The following is a 15,185-nucleotide window of genomic DNA, read 5'->3' as shown; positions in this document are numbered from 1 at the left end:
AGAGCCCTGGAGGGAGGGCAGTGAGCAGATGGACCCATCCGCGGCCGGCCTCCTTATGTTTCTGTAATGTTCTGTGTTCCTGTGCTGACATGTATACAAGGTACTCTTCCCAGCATAGAGAATGCTTTGGGTGTGTAGAGTTTCTTTCCTGTTTTCAGGCCAGAGAGGCACTGGCCTATCCTGTTTCTCCTTTCTTGTTCCTGGTGAAAGGGGGCACCTTTTCCAGGAGATGGCAGCCCAAGGTGACAGCGGAACCAGGTGTGTGGCCAGGGAGGAATCTGAGAGCCTGCCCTGCTCCAGGTCAGTGTTGGCTTAACTCCACCCACTCAGCACCCCTCACTTCCTCTTGCCCCTCTCTCTGTGACCACATTGCCTTCAGGTCCCTCTTCAGTGGGCATCTCCCGGGGAGGCTGCTCAGTTCACAGCACCAACTCCTTCTTGGGACCTGCCTCTGAGTCAGAGGGGTGAGCCTGTGGAAGCCATGTCTTACCACCCTTGGCTGAGAAGTGGCCGCCCAGGTCTGGGGCAACAGATTCTCCGTCTCAGGAAGATGAAATCAGAACTGCAGGTCACAGAGACTAGGATGTGTTAGAGCTGGGTCTCCTTAACAACAATATTTGAGGCCAGTGGTCACCAGGCGTTTTGTCGTTATGCATGGGTTAAAAAAATGGAACACATGGGGCTGGCCTGGTGGTGTAGCGGTTAAGTTTGTGCACTCCGCTTGGGTGGCCTGAGGTTCACAGGTTGGATCCTGGTCATGGACCTAGCCCCACTTGTCAAACCATGCTGTGGCGGGGTCCCACATACAAAACAGAGGAAGATTGGCACAGATTTTAGCTCAGCAACAGTTTTCCTCTAGCAAAAAGAGGGAGATTGGCAACAGATCTTAGCTCAGGGCCAATCTTCTTCACACACACACAAAAAGGAACATGTATATTTATATTTATGTATTTATAGATTATATATATGTACTACTATAACTAGCTAATATCTCAAAGTATACTGTACACTTAGGATTTTTTAAAATGAAAAGTAAATATGGCCCCAGTAGCAACAAACACATCTAATACCTGGATGTTGGTTTCTATTACCATTCTCCAATAAAAAGAAGCAGACTTCTTTGATAAATGGTTGATTCTAGGACTGGGGCAGGAACTGTGTGAGAGGAACCTGGAGAGTCTTTTAGTGCCAGAAAATATGGAAGCACTCAAACAAAACAAAACAAAACAACATAATACTGGGGGTCTGTCAAAGGGACCCAGGAGCCAACTGAAAGAACTCCCAATGGCCAAAACTGGAAAAATTTGAGCAAGAAAATAAATAAAATAATACAGTCATGTGTTGCTTAACAATGGGGATACGTTCTGAGAAATGCATTGCTAAGTGATTTCATCGTACGCAAATATCACGGAGTGTGCTTACGCAGACCTAGATGCTCCAGCCTACTACACACCTAGGCTATGTGGTACTACTCTTATGGGACCACTGCCATGTATGTGGTCTTCTGTTTACTGAAACATCATTATGTGGCACATCACTGTGTAGGGTTATAATCCAAAGCATAAAATAAATATCCATGAGCCCATACTGATACAAATAAATGATTGAATAAATAAATGGCGAAGAACAGACAAGTTTCACATGCAGAAGCATTCCAAATAACTGACGTGGATATTCCACCACTGGGGAGGTGGAGCATGACTCCTGACTTCGTGAGTGTGGGCTCCCCATAGCGACTTCCTTCAGAGGGGATAGTGTGGAAGATGGAGGGGAAAAAGGGAGAAACTTGAGAAGCACTACCTCCGCCAGGTGATCAAGGTCAACATCAGCAGGGACAACTCATGTTGACAGTATGCACCCTTGATATGATGTGATGAAAATGGCACTTTATCTCTGTGTTCTTGCCTTCAAGAATCCCTAACCCCAGACTAATCATGAGAAAAACATCAGACAAATCCCAGTTGAGGAACATTAGACAAAACACCTGATGAGCACTCCTCAAAACTGTCCAGGTCATTAAAACCAAGAAAAGTCTGAGAAACTAGCACAGCCAAGAGGAATTAAAGAATAACAGGAAGACATGATGACTAAATGGAATGTGGTAGACTAGACGCCATCATGGAACAGAAAAAGGACACTAGGTAAAAAGTAAGGAAATCTGAATCAAGTATGGACTCTAGTTAATAGTAATGTATCAATATTAACTCATTAATTCTAATAAATGTACCATGCTAACGAAAGCTGTTAATGGGGAAACCGAGTGTGGGATATATGCGAACTCCCTATACTATCTTCATTATTTTATGTAACTCTAAATTTGTTCTAAAAAAAGATTATTAAAAAAAGTACATATGGGATAAGAGTTGGGTTAAAACATAATTCTTTGTTGCGGGGACTGTCCTGTGTATTGTGGGATGTTTAGCAGCATCCCTGGCTCTACCTCCTGGATGCCTATAGCACCCTCTCAGTTGTGACAATCAAAAATCCTCCAGATGTTGCCAAATCTTGCCTGGAAGGCAAAATGGCCCCCCCCAGTTGAGAACCACTTTGCTTCAAGAAACACTTGATTGGCGGGGAGGGCTGGAATGGGATAAAAAGTTTAAGAATATTCTCACAGATAAAAAATGGCCACCCTAATTTTGCCAATGATATGTGTGTGTGTGTGTAGGTATTTATTTATCATTGTTAGTTGAGTTAGAGGAACCTAGACTAGCTGATTATTTATGGTTCTTTGTGTTGTATTGAGCTGGTGCAGAGGGCAAGATGACAGTGTCATAGAAGAAAGAACAAAAAACAGAAGACCTCGGGAGTGTGAAAAGCAGAGAAAACAAGGAGCAGGGAAACTGTAAGTTGTCCGAGGGTCTGATAGTGGGTGATGATAGCTCCACTTGCTGGTTGGGGAAGCTCTTGTATTGCGTTTCATCAAACTCAGTTAAGCAGATACCATATTAAGCACTTGCTCTGAACCAGACTCATGCCATGTGCTGGGCCTCTATGTAACCCCCTTTCACATGCCACTTGCTTCTCCCAAACTCATTCCCTCCCTGACGGTTCCTGTGATGCTGTCTAGCAGCCTGGGACACCCTCCTCGGCTCTACAGTTGGGCCTGACTCCTCAGAGACAAGCCACATGCTCAGGTCTTTCCTTGTCAATAAAATTGTCTAATGCTACTTATCTCTGGCCTCTGCTGTATGGAAGTGGATACACACACACACACATTGTTATTATACACAATGAGTGTTTATTGTTACATGGATATAATAATATACACAATATTATGTATATGTAATTATACATAAAATTACATATATATTCACATTATTACATCTATGTTTAATTTATATATATAATTGTATAAACTACATGGGTTCTCTCTTTTTTTCCCAGTTCTGTTGAGATACAATTGATATATAACATGGTATAAGTTTAAGATGTACAACATATTGATTTGATATGTTTAGATACTTTGAAATGATTACCCTACAGAGCTAACACCTCCAACACCTCACATAATTGCCGTTTCTTTTTTGTGGTGAGAACATTTAAGATCTACTCTCTTAGCAACTTTCAAGTATTTAATACAATATTATTAACTGTAATCGCCATGTTGTATTGCAGATCTCCAGAACTTATTCATCTTATAACTGGAAGTTTGCATCCTTTGACCAAGATCTCCCCATTTCCCCCACCGTCCAACCCCTGATACCCACCATTCTACTATCTGTTTCCACGAGTTCAACTTTTCTAGATTCCAGATATAAGTGATAGCATACAATATTTGTCTTTCTCTGTCTGGCTTATTTCACTTAGCATGATGACCTCAAGGTCCATCAATGTTATTGCAATGGCAGCATTTCCCTCTTTCTCATGGCCGAATGATATTCCACTATACATACCACATGTTCTTTATCCATTCATCCATTGATGGACATTTGGGTTGTTTCCATATCTTGGCTATTGTGAATAATGATGCAATGAACACGAGAGTACAGATATCTCTTTGAGATCCTGATTTCACTTCCTTTGGATGTATACCCTACATGGGTTATCTCTGTCTTCTTAAATCTTACCCTTCTATGAATCATTCCCTAATTTCCCCAATCAAAAGCAGTTTCTTTTTGCTGCAAGCTCCCATATCTCTCCCAGTGCCATGACAAAGGTACAAATAGCTTACGTATCTCTTCCCTAATATATTGCACACTACCAGTGTCATTAGAGTGCTATTATTATTATTGTTGTTGTAATTGTTATTTTAATCTTTGTATCCTTTGTTAACCCAGAGCTCAAAAATTTGTTTCTTAAACAAAAAGCTGTTAACTAAGGTGTAAATTACCTTTAAGAAATTAATATGTTACCTTCTCATCCTGTTGACATATTTGCATGCACAATCCTGAACTTAGAAGAGTTGAAAGTGGGCATTTAAGGTATGAAGCCAAGTTAGCCATGTTAATTGGAGGCAGGTTTTGTTTCTGGCTCCAAATCCCACCCTGTGGGTGGAGGCCTAACCTACTTATGTCTGAGACTTGCTTTTCCTTTATTCTTAAGACACGGGGATGGAAGTTGGAGAATTGGATTCTCATGGAAAATTCTCCTTTTCAACATTGTTTCTGTTTTTTATGTCTTCCTTTTATGTGTTGCAAACCACCCCCAAAGTTAGTGTTTAAGATGACAATGAAATGCTACTTTTCAAGATGCTGTGTTTGGCAAGACAGTTCCTCTGCTGGTTTCTCCTGGGGTCACTCATGTAGCTACATCTGCAGGGTCATCTGGGCCAGGATGCAAGATGGCCTCACTCACATGACTGGCAGATAATGCTGGCTTTCAACTTGCGTACCTGGGTTCTCCTCCATGTGGCCTTTCATCCTCCGGGAGGCTAGATCAGTTTCAAGGTAACATTCCAAGATGGCAAGAGCAGAGGCTGCAAGGTCTTTCTAGGCCTAGGCTCCAGAATCTATAAGACATCAATTCTACAACATTCTATTGGTCAAAGCAAGTCACAAATCCAGCCTGTAATGAAAAGATGGGGAAACAGACTCCTCCTCTCAATAAGAAGAGATGCAAAGGCTTTGTGGCTCTATGAAATCTATCACAGACAGCCATGCAGCATCTCCATGATTTAGACCACAATAACTGAGATGGCCACCCAACACTTTACAGACGTCCCCTACTTATTCTGCTCTCAAAGGGACAGAGGCAGGAGTACCAACAGTATGATATACTTGAAGACTTCTCTCTTTGCCCAAAGATAGGAGAATTTGAGATGTCTCATTTGTGTGGAAGAACTCTACCTTGGTTAACCATCATGTATTTAGGAAATCTAACCACTTACCGCTAATTGATGGCAGGATACTGCCCACATTGCCAAATGATATCTTGCAGGTGGTGGTAACTTCCTAAAGATTGAATCGCTAAGCCTGAGAATATTAAGTAATTAGAAGAGCATCATAATAAAACTATATTTCTAAAATCTGAGCTTGTCTGAGAGGAATTCAGAGGTGAGAGAGGGAAGATTCCATCATCCACAGAAAGTTGAACAATACTCTCAAATAGAGTCTTTTCTCTGCCCCAAGAGTCTGTAATAAGAATGAGTGGGATGCAGCGAATTGCCTGGTCACGTCCTTCCACTCAAACACGAGGAAGCATTTCATACAACATCCCTTGCACCATCAGGGAAGGGGGAATGAGTGATGCGTTCACCCAGTACCTCGTTCAGTCCTCACGGCCGCGCTCAGAGGGAAGAATTAGCATTGATAGCAGAGGAAATGGTTTCTGAGGAATTAAGAAATTGCCCAACGTCTCACAGGAAGTAAGAATTGGAACTGGAATTTGTGCTCAGTTCCAGGTCTGTCTGAAGCTAGACTCACCACCACCCTATCTCCCAGGAGGATGTACACAAAAGATCTGCCAGATAGATCACGCCTTGGACAAAGGAATACAAGAAACCAAGGACTTGGAAGAAAAGAATTCCAGAGAGTTAAGTGTTGGAGGCAATTTTTGAAATGGCCTCAAAGCACAATATTACTCCATCCCTATCTTTAGAAGAAAGATCCAACACAAAAATGTGATTGAAGTAGAGGGGTGGGGAGAGAGAGAAAAGGAGTGGCTACAATCTGAAGATGTGTGCTCTGGCCTCCAAAAAGATCTCGGAGACCAAGAGGCATTTCCCGTTAGGCAAGGGGAAGTTCAAAGCACTTTCTGGTGCGTTGTCCAGGCCAGCCTGAGCTTTCCAGCCAAGCATGTGATACGACTAGCATAGTTTAGGGCGACCCTGGGAAAAGCATTTGGTTAATTCCATTCTGTTCAGTCTGGCTTCGTGTAGGGAAATCATTTATCTTCTTAAGTAAGACCTTGTGCTTTGCAGGGTACTGTCACCCAGTACCACAAAGACAAAAGCATATGGGGATAATCTATTAGATATTAATTTTTGCCTTTTTTTCACATATAATGTTACGCCTTGTTTCACTCTGACTAGGCATGTCAAAGGCCCTTGCCCACCCCACACAGCCTGGGGAGCAGCAGGGCCTCAGAGGAAAAGTCGAGTGGCTCCCTGGAGACTGATCTCCAACATCGAGGCCTTGAAAGGGAAGGGAGAGTCTCCCGTTGCCAGCCCGGGGCTCAGCACCACACCTGGACAAGCGCTGTATTTTTTGGTCTATCCTGTGTCTGCTCATGACTGACTCACAATGAAGGCAGGGCCTGCTCAACTGCAGGCTTAGAAGCAGAAGGGGAGAGAGAACCCAGTCTCTCATAGACTAAAGGTCAGAGGACCAGGAATTCTTCTCCAATGTGAGGGAAGAAAGAAGGGAGTCCACAAACACTCATATCAGATGTTCTGCTAGTCACATAAGGACCTGGACCCAGACTGATCTGCTATGGAAGAATAAGAAAATCGTACATCTCTTATATTCAAGTGCTGAGTGGAAAATTCATGCTTATTACCTATATATACATGTTTATATACTCTCTTATGATATTTTCTGATTATTTCATGTTCTTCAGTCTTATTTCTCCTGTTGAGTTCTTGGAGAGGCCGAGATCATTTCTTATGTTTGCATAATCTTTGGCTCTGGGCTCATAATAGTTGCCTTAGTGGTCAGGTGTTGCTTTGATGCTTGCAACATATTGAAAGTTCATTAAGAATTATTAAAAGATTCTTAAGTTTCCCAATTATTTTAACAAGAGGAACCAACCTAATAGCACAGCTGAGGGATATCCTGCTAGTCCCAGCAGCGGGCACATGTGTCTCAACCCTGCCCTGAATTTAGGATGGCAGGTGTCTTGGCATTCATTCTGGTGAGAAGCCAGCTGACCCAACCCGCAAACACCCGGCCGCCCAGCTGCTGTGACGCTCATGGTCACATGGAGGGACTTTGTCCAGTGGTCGCCTGAAGAAAACACGCTTCCCCATTAGTACCTCTCCCCACTCTTTCCTGCATTGCAGCTGCATCTGATGGCCCCGATCCACTAGAAACCAGCACCAGCTGCCTTGCAGCTTAGGGCTCTTCTTTCTCGAGGTGAAGGTTGCGTGCGCTGGATTGCATTCAGAGGTGTGCTCAGTGTTTCAGCAAGGTGGCCTGGGCCCTGCTGCTGTTTTCCTCCATACTACAGGGTGATGGGTGCTCGGGAACGTGTGGGCGTGTCACGGCTCCTCTGGCTCTCAGAGGCCACGTTTCCACAGTGAGTGATGGGAAGTCACAGCTGTCAAATTGAGCCACTCAGGGTGAGCCACCACATTCTCCACATTCTCCAGTGTGAGCGTGAGGGGGTGTGTGTGTGTGTGTAAGAGAGCTCAGAGTCCATTTCTCCACCTACTCCGAAAGTACTTGATACAAGAGAGAATTTTGCAGAGAAAGGGGTTTATAAGTCCACACAGGCTGAATGTCTCCAGCATGGTTGATGCCATGAGAATTGGAAACGGGCTTTTCCGTTTGGGAAAAGGGGAAGTAGGGTGATTTACTTACAGGCTATGTGTTTTTTCTAAAAAAACTTATCTTTTGTTTTCTAAACATGTAAGTAATATATTTTTATCATAGAAAATTTGGATGAGCAAAACAATACGAAATTAAAATCACCTATAATTTCACTATTAATATTTGTGTGTAAGATTGAAATAAATACTACATATATATATAGTAGGCATAGTATATAATATATATAATAGTATATAGTATGATGTGATATTTAACATATTATAAAGTATCATATTGAATTATATTACTATTTTTTCCTACAAAATTGGGAAAAAATCTGTATCGCAACTTGTGATATGTCATTTCAGACTCTCTTAAACGTGAATAATATGAGTAAGTAGTTCAAATGAATGAACTCATACCTTAATGAACAAATGCATGAACACGTTCATTTCCACTTGGCAGGTGAAGCCTTACAAGCCTTCTGAAAATTTTAAACTAGAGGAAATCTGAGAGATTTACACTAACTTCCTTATAATGAAACGATATTCCACTTCATCCTGACCCCATCCCCAACACACACACGCACACACATATCATTTAAATACCAGCTCTAGTTTATCTCACTGTGAACTTGTCTGGAATAGGAAGTCTGATTCTATAGATTCAACTCTCAAAAATACAAACAGTGAACATCTCTGTCTCTCCGTCTCTCTCTCTTATACTCAGTCTCTCTCTCTCTCTCTCTCTCTCACACATACACACAGACACACACACACACCCCAGCACCACCATTCCCCAAGCATAAATAAATCCTACACATGGGGAGCCCTTGTGTAATTGCAGAGATTTCAACATCGCTTATGTTGGGCTGAATATTAGGTGTTATCTTTTTTTTTCTTTTTGGCATCATCATCTTTCTCTTCAGAGATAAACTATGATTTAACAAATAGAGCTTCAAATAAACCTGCCCAGTTCCTTTGAGGTTAACTGTCTCTGACTCAAGCGAATGGTAAATGGCTTTGGGGCTTCGGCTGGACTCCTTGGCCTTCCAAACCCTGCAGAAAGGTGAAAAATGGGGAAACTGATGTAAGTCAACAAAATGAGATAAGAGGAAATCAAATCTCCTTTCTCTCGCCTCCAATTTTGTTTAGAGGTTAAGAACAGGGCTCTGGTGTCAGAGAAGGCTGACTTGAATCCTGACTTTGCCACACTTAGCTGCGTGACCTTTAATATTTACCTTCACTTCTTAAAATTCCAGTTTCCTCATTAATAAAATGGGGATAATAGTAGTCCTATTTTATAAGACCATTGTAAGGATTAAACAAGATAGTAGACATGCAATTGGAACAGGAACTTTTAAATTATGCCCTAAATATTAAGTAATTATCATTTTGTTATCATTATTAGTCTTTTCTTAATGTCAATATTGCTGGGCTAGCATTGACTTGAAACTAAAGAATTGCAGAGTGAGCCACAGAATTCACCAATAAATTTCCTCCTAAAATACTGATTTAATTTTTTTTCTTAGATCTTTAAAATAAATACAAACATGGATAACATCTATGTGGGGCTGTTGGGAAGCATTCGGACAATTTTCTGCTTATAAAAGGAACCTAACATGGTGAAAACAAATGAGTTCCCAATCAGACCTTCCTAGGATTTCCAACTGCACTGTGCCATGATCCATAGCACTATTTTGTCTCTTGGTTTCAGCACAATATCCAGATTATAAAGTAATGGCCCTGATTGGCAAATCACACAGTGCAGTCAGCAGTGCTTCATGAGAGTGGTTGTAAGAGAAACCTAATTCTCTTAAAGATTCAGTTACAAAGGAGAATGTCAAAGCCGATGAGGTATGATGCTGTCATGGGATTGGGGTTTAGCACCATGAAACCGATCATCCATGAGTCATTTTTTGGCTCAAACACAGGGAGCCTCCCGGGAGCACTAACAGGATTTGCAAGTGTTCTGGCGGCCATCTCGGTGCTGTGTGTTCTGCCCAAACTGCACAAACCGTGAGACGAGGGCAAGAGAATCCAAGAGGGATAGTATTTCATGGCTTAATTCCTTCTGGTATGTTCAGAGTATTGGAGCTTGCGAGAACATTGTGTTGATCAGCCCTTGGTGTTGAATGAGATGGGGCGAGAAGACAGGACGACACACAGTGGTTTCTCCCTTTCTGCGTCTACGAAGATGTCCGCCTGGGCCCAGAGAGCTTACCAGTGGTTCATGAGAGAGGCGCAGGAACCGGGCTGGGGAGAAAGAGGAATTCTCCAGGTCTCCCAAGAGTCTTCAGGGCATATGAAATAGACAAGAGAGCCAAGGAGGAAAGAGACTGGGGCCAGACCCTGAAGTGTGTCCATCCCCCACACGCACTTCATGGCTTCTCCTGAAGGTCTGTGACATCCCTCTGAGCCATCTGCAGCAAAGGAAAGTGCAGAGTTTCCCAAAAGACAGAGCTGAAATTGAACCAAATGTGACAGCACTTTTTCTTCGCTCATTTTTCTCCTTTATAAATGTATCAGTTGTTCCCTGGCCATCTTGGTCTGCTCTCTCCAGCCAGCCAAAAATAGCATTCTTTATCACAGGGACTCTCAGTGTACCTTTGTCAGTGTGACTACTCCTATAATGGGCATGATAGAATCCCCTGGATCCTGTTCCTTTTATAACATGTTTGTGTTACCCCTGGATGGGAAGAGTTCATTGCTCTTGCAGCCATGTTCATTGTCAACCAGAAAATGTCAAACGGCTTATGCGCTGAAGAGGGATAACCAACCAGTTGGATAGATATCTCAAGAGTCTGGCACAAGAGCCACTGATTTCCACCATGGCTTTCCACCGTGCCTTCACAGGTAAGCCACTGAACTTCCCTGAATCTCAGTTTTGGAAGGGAGTTTAGCTTGAATAATTGTTTGATAGGATATGTATATATCACATATATCAAGAAATACATGTATGTTTATATATATGGCAACCAAGAAGTATATATACTTCTTGACTGTCTTGAGGATTAAAGAATTCTGGATGTAAAGTCCTCCAAGCACAGGGCCTGGTGCATAGGAGTCACTCAAATACGTGATGAGTGAGCTAATCTCTCACTCACAGAGACTCACATATACTTAGGCCACCTCTGATGTATAAACCCTTGGTTGAGCTCAGTCTTTGTAGATGGACATAACTGGAAAGATCTAGCCCTTTCCTTTGACCATAATTTGACCTCACAGTGCTCCCATCTGGTTCCCTGGAACTTCTGGAACCTTGGGATTGGAGATTGAAACAGTTCAACCCCATCTACTCAACAGAAGGGTGGGAGCCCCTCCTCCTGCTGGGGCAACGTTAGGAGAGAACAGTTTCCCGGCAATCTGACTTGCTCCTTGGAATGTGTTTTCCCATAAGATGATGCATTACATGCTACTTGGTTTTTGGAGCAGTCCGCAAAAGGATCTTATATGAGTCAGGGAGGAAACACATGGCACTCAAGTTGGGTAATTAAGGAGAGTTTAATGCGAGGATTGTTTACAAAGATGTGGGAAGGCTATAGAGAAATCACAAAGCGTAGTGCAGGAACCTGGAGAATGACAGGGGGAAAGCTTAGGTGCCACCCCTCAGCCAGAAGAGGCAAAGGGAGTAGTTGCCAAGACTTGGAGAGAGAACTCCTTGTGGGGAGAGCCACCAGCCAAGCCCCTTCTACAGAGAGACACCACTAGCTTTTCTACTGGGACAGGGAGCCAGGGGAATCAATGCATCCACCTCACTCTCTCCTTCCCCATTGGGTGAACCCACCCAGAAGGCAAAGGCCAAGGTGACAGTCAGTGCAGACCACTCAGATCTGCCTTTTTGGGTGGAGCGGGGTGGAAGAGAGAAGAGTGGGGATCCCCAGTCACAACATGGCTTTCTAAAAGGCCCCAAGAACTCAACAACTATTATTTCTTGGAAAATGCATTCCGAGCTCCAAACACATACTTGCTGAGCTTGAAGACCACTCATTTGTAAGGTGTAGAGTGTCTCTCTCTTGTACATATATGTCTTGTGTATACATATACACATATATCTAATAGTGCTGATACATGCATTAATATAGTTAAGATAATCATTTAATTTAATTTTTAGAGTGAAAGGAGGGGGTGGTGTTAATAATTATTAATAATTAATAATAATTGAATAGGTAAACTGTCACTATTCTGGGCAAACTGTGACATATGGCACCCTAACTAAAATGCAATGAGATGGATTCTGTAAGGCCCAAATGAATTTTAATCTCATTACTTCATAATCATTGTATATATTGCATATATAGTTGTCCTTGGGTATCTGTGGGATTTTGGTTCCAGGATATCACCTGCCATCCACCCCACATCTTTCCCCACAGACACCAAAATCCGCGGGTGCTCAGGTCCCTTACTCGACCCTCCATATCCGCAGGTTCCACACAGTTGCTTGCATCAGTGGATGTGGAACCCGCGGATACAGAGAGCAGACCGTATGTTATACTTGCTTGGCAAGCATTCCTCTCAGATAGTGGGTGTACATGTGAGGTACAATTTGAGAAGATGTCAGCTATGCCCCATGCTTCAAATTTCCCCATTAACACGACTGTTCCTTCGCATTGAGGTATTTTTTCCCACGTAAGTGTAAATGTCCCTAAGAAAGATTTTACTTTAGGTTGCTTTGGCTGTTGATACCTTACTGGCAACAAGTTTTTCAAATTCTCACCATCCTGAAGATGGTTTCCTGTGCGAAGAAGATTCATAGCAAGATGAGGGCAGGTGGCTGAAAGGTCTTGAGTTGTTGTGCTGGCTAGGAAACTATCTTCTGGTCAGGGTGTCCCAACTCTACACTACCTCCTGCCACATCCAGCCCCTAGCGCGGCCTCAGCCCCACTTCTATTTCCATCTGATTTACGATCACAAATCCTCCTTCTTTTAGAGACAACCAAAGCTGTGTTTTATGGGTCATCTGCTAATTCCCCAAAGTGTGGGCTGCACCCCACTGTGATACTCAGGATGATTTCCGGGGCTGGCCCGTGACCGCAACATTAAGTTGGCGTGCTCCACTTTGGTGCCTGGGGTTCGCCAGTTCAGATCCTGGGAGTGGAGCTACACACTGCTCATCAAGCCAAGCTGTGGTGGCATCCCACGTAGAAGAATTAGAAAGGCCTATAACTGGGATATATGACTAGGTACTGGGGCTTTGGGGAGAAAAAAACAAAGAGGAAGATTGGCAACAGATGCTAGCTGAGGGCCAATCTTCCTCACCAAAAAGCATACTTAAAAAAAAAAAAAGAGATGATTTCAAGCAGAATTCAGATGTGTTATTAAATAACACTGAATCCCTCAGTGAAAGAGTTATTTCCTGTAGCTGACACTGCTGCTTTCCTGGTGAACTCCAGCTTCTTCAGGTAAATGCCCATTAGAGGAGGTGACCCTATGTCCAGTTCAGGGGTAAATCCAGATTGCTCTGAGAAATCGTGATAATCCCAACTCTTTTACAATGGCTTACAAGAGGGCTTGAGACCAGTTCTAGCCAACAAGACGTGAGAGGGAGTGCCCAGGGGCTTCTGAAAAGCATCTTAACTTCAAGAGCCTACTCCTTTTTCGGTCGAGTGGAGATAATTTTGCCCAAATTATCTACTGCTGCAGCCTCTGGGAAAACTTGCACACCGCCACTGTGTACTTCTACATCTAGCGATGGCGTGCTCTTCATACCTTCTTCCCGGACCTCACACTGTTCATTTTTCTTTCTCCTCTTCAGTCATTAATCTTTTCCTCATCATACGCTTCTCACACTTGTGCTAACACCAGCGAGCCTTCGCCATCCTAAGACAAGCCCCTGACCCTGCCTCCTCCTCCAGCTGCTCTGCTTTATCCTTCCCAGCGCCGCCCCTATTCTTGTTGGAGCTGGCTGTATTCTACGTGTTTTCTTGATTCCCATTTGCTCCTCAACTCTCTGTACGCCGACATCTACGTTCATGCCCCCCTGGAACTGCCCTCGTAAAATTTGGTGAAACTCTCCTAGTCAACAAAGTCAGTCGCTTTTATTCGGGCCTCCCATGATTATCCTCCAAATTACCGCACTATCCCCTACGCCTCGCCCAGGTCTTTGTAAGTACCGAATCTCTTGGTTAACCCTCCTAAATGACCCACTTTGCGTATGCCGTGTGTTTCCTCCCTGACTCAGATAATAGGCTTCCCTGGACTGCCCAGAAACTAACATGGTCCCATGGGAAAATTCGTTCTTTGTACACCTCCCTTTGGAAGCTCTTCTCCCCTCCACTTCTGTGTCATCACGCTCATTTGGGTTTTCTCCTCTCACTCTTCCTTCTCGTCTCTCACTGGCCCGATTTCTTTCACGCACACCTCGACATTGATATCCCCCAGGTTTCTGCCCTCTGCCGCTTCTCTACAGCTTGTCTCTGGGGCTCTCATCTACATGCATGGCTTAAAATGTGGATTCCAAGGCCTGATCTGTCAGCATTGTCTCTTCTCACTTCTGCCAGGGGGTCCAGGGAAATCTCAAACACAAAAGGTCCTCAATTAGACTCATTCTCTGTGCTCCTCCATATTCTCTATCCCAGGTAATGACCTTCCGTCCACCGCTTCCCAGGCTGCAGACATCAAAGCCATCCAGGACCCTTTCTGCAGCTCCCACTCAGGATCCTTCAGTTTCTGTCCCTTCCACTCTTGTATTCTGTTGTACTGTTTACCCTTCCACACCTCATGCCTTCAAGTGGAGCCCTCTTCCTCTTTCACATGAACTAGTTCCTCTGTTACTTTCAACTTGGGTTAAAATTTTAAATGCCTGCCTTTTGCTGGTGGACAAGTCTCAACTCCCTAGCTTGGCCCTCAAGACTCTCCACAATTTGATTTGGGCTACTTTGCAAGGCTGGTTTTCTGCCATTCCTCTTTACTCATCAAAAGTGTTAACCATAAAGAAGTTCTAGCTACCCCCTGAACATAGGCGTTGTACTTTTTGATGTGGGCACCTTTGAACATGCTAATCCTTCTTTCAGGAGTGTCCTTGCCTGGCATCTCTTCATACTTAATTTTCAAGGTCAAATTTAAAGTGCTCTGGACTCCATAGGTCATGGGATAGAATGTAGATGTTAGAAGCGTGGGATCGTGAACTAGAATTCTGCTGAAGTGTAACCCCTATTTGAGCGATGGCTTTGCTGCCGTGTTCACCACAGCTGCACAGTCCTGGCCCACAGCAAGGGCTCAGAACTCTCAGTTGAAGAAATAGCAATGTTTTCTTCCTAGAGGAATTGCCGATCTT

This window comes from Equus asinus, chromosome 23 (assembly GCF_041296235.1).
Source record: "Equus asinus isolate D_3611 breed Donkey chromosome 23, EquAss-T2T_v2, whole genome shotgun sequence".
Taxonomy (NCBI): domain Eukaryota; kingdom Metazoa; phylum Chordata; class Mammalia; order Perissodactyla; family Equidae; genus Equus; species Equus asinus.
The sequence above is the reverse complement of the archived record's forward strand: the minus strand, read 5'-3'. Positions refer to the sequence as shown.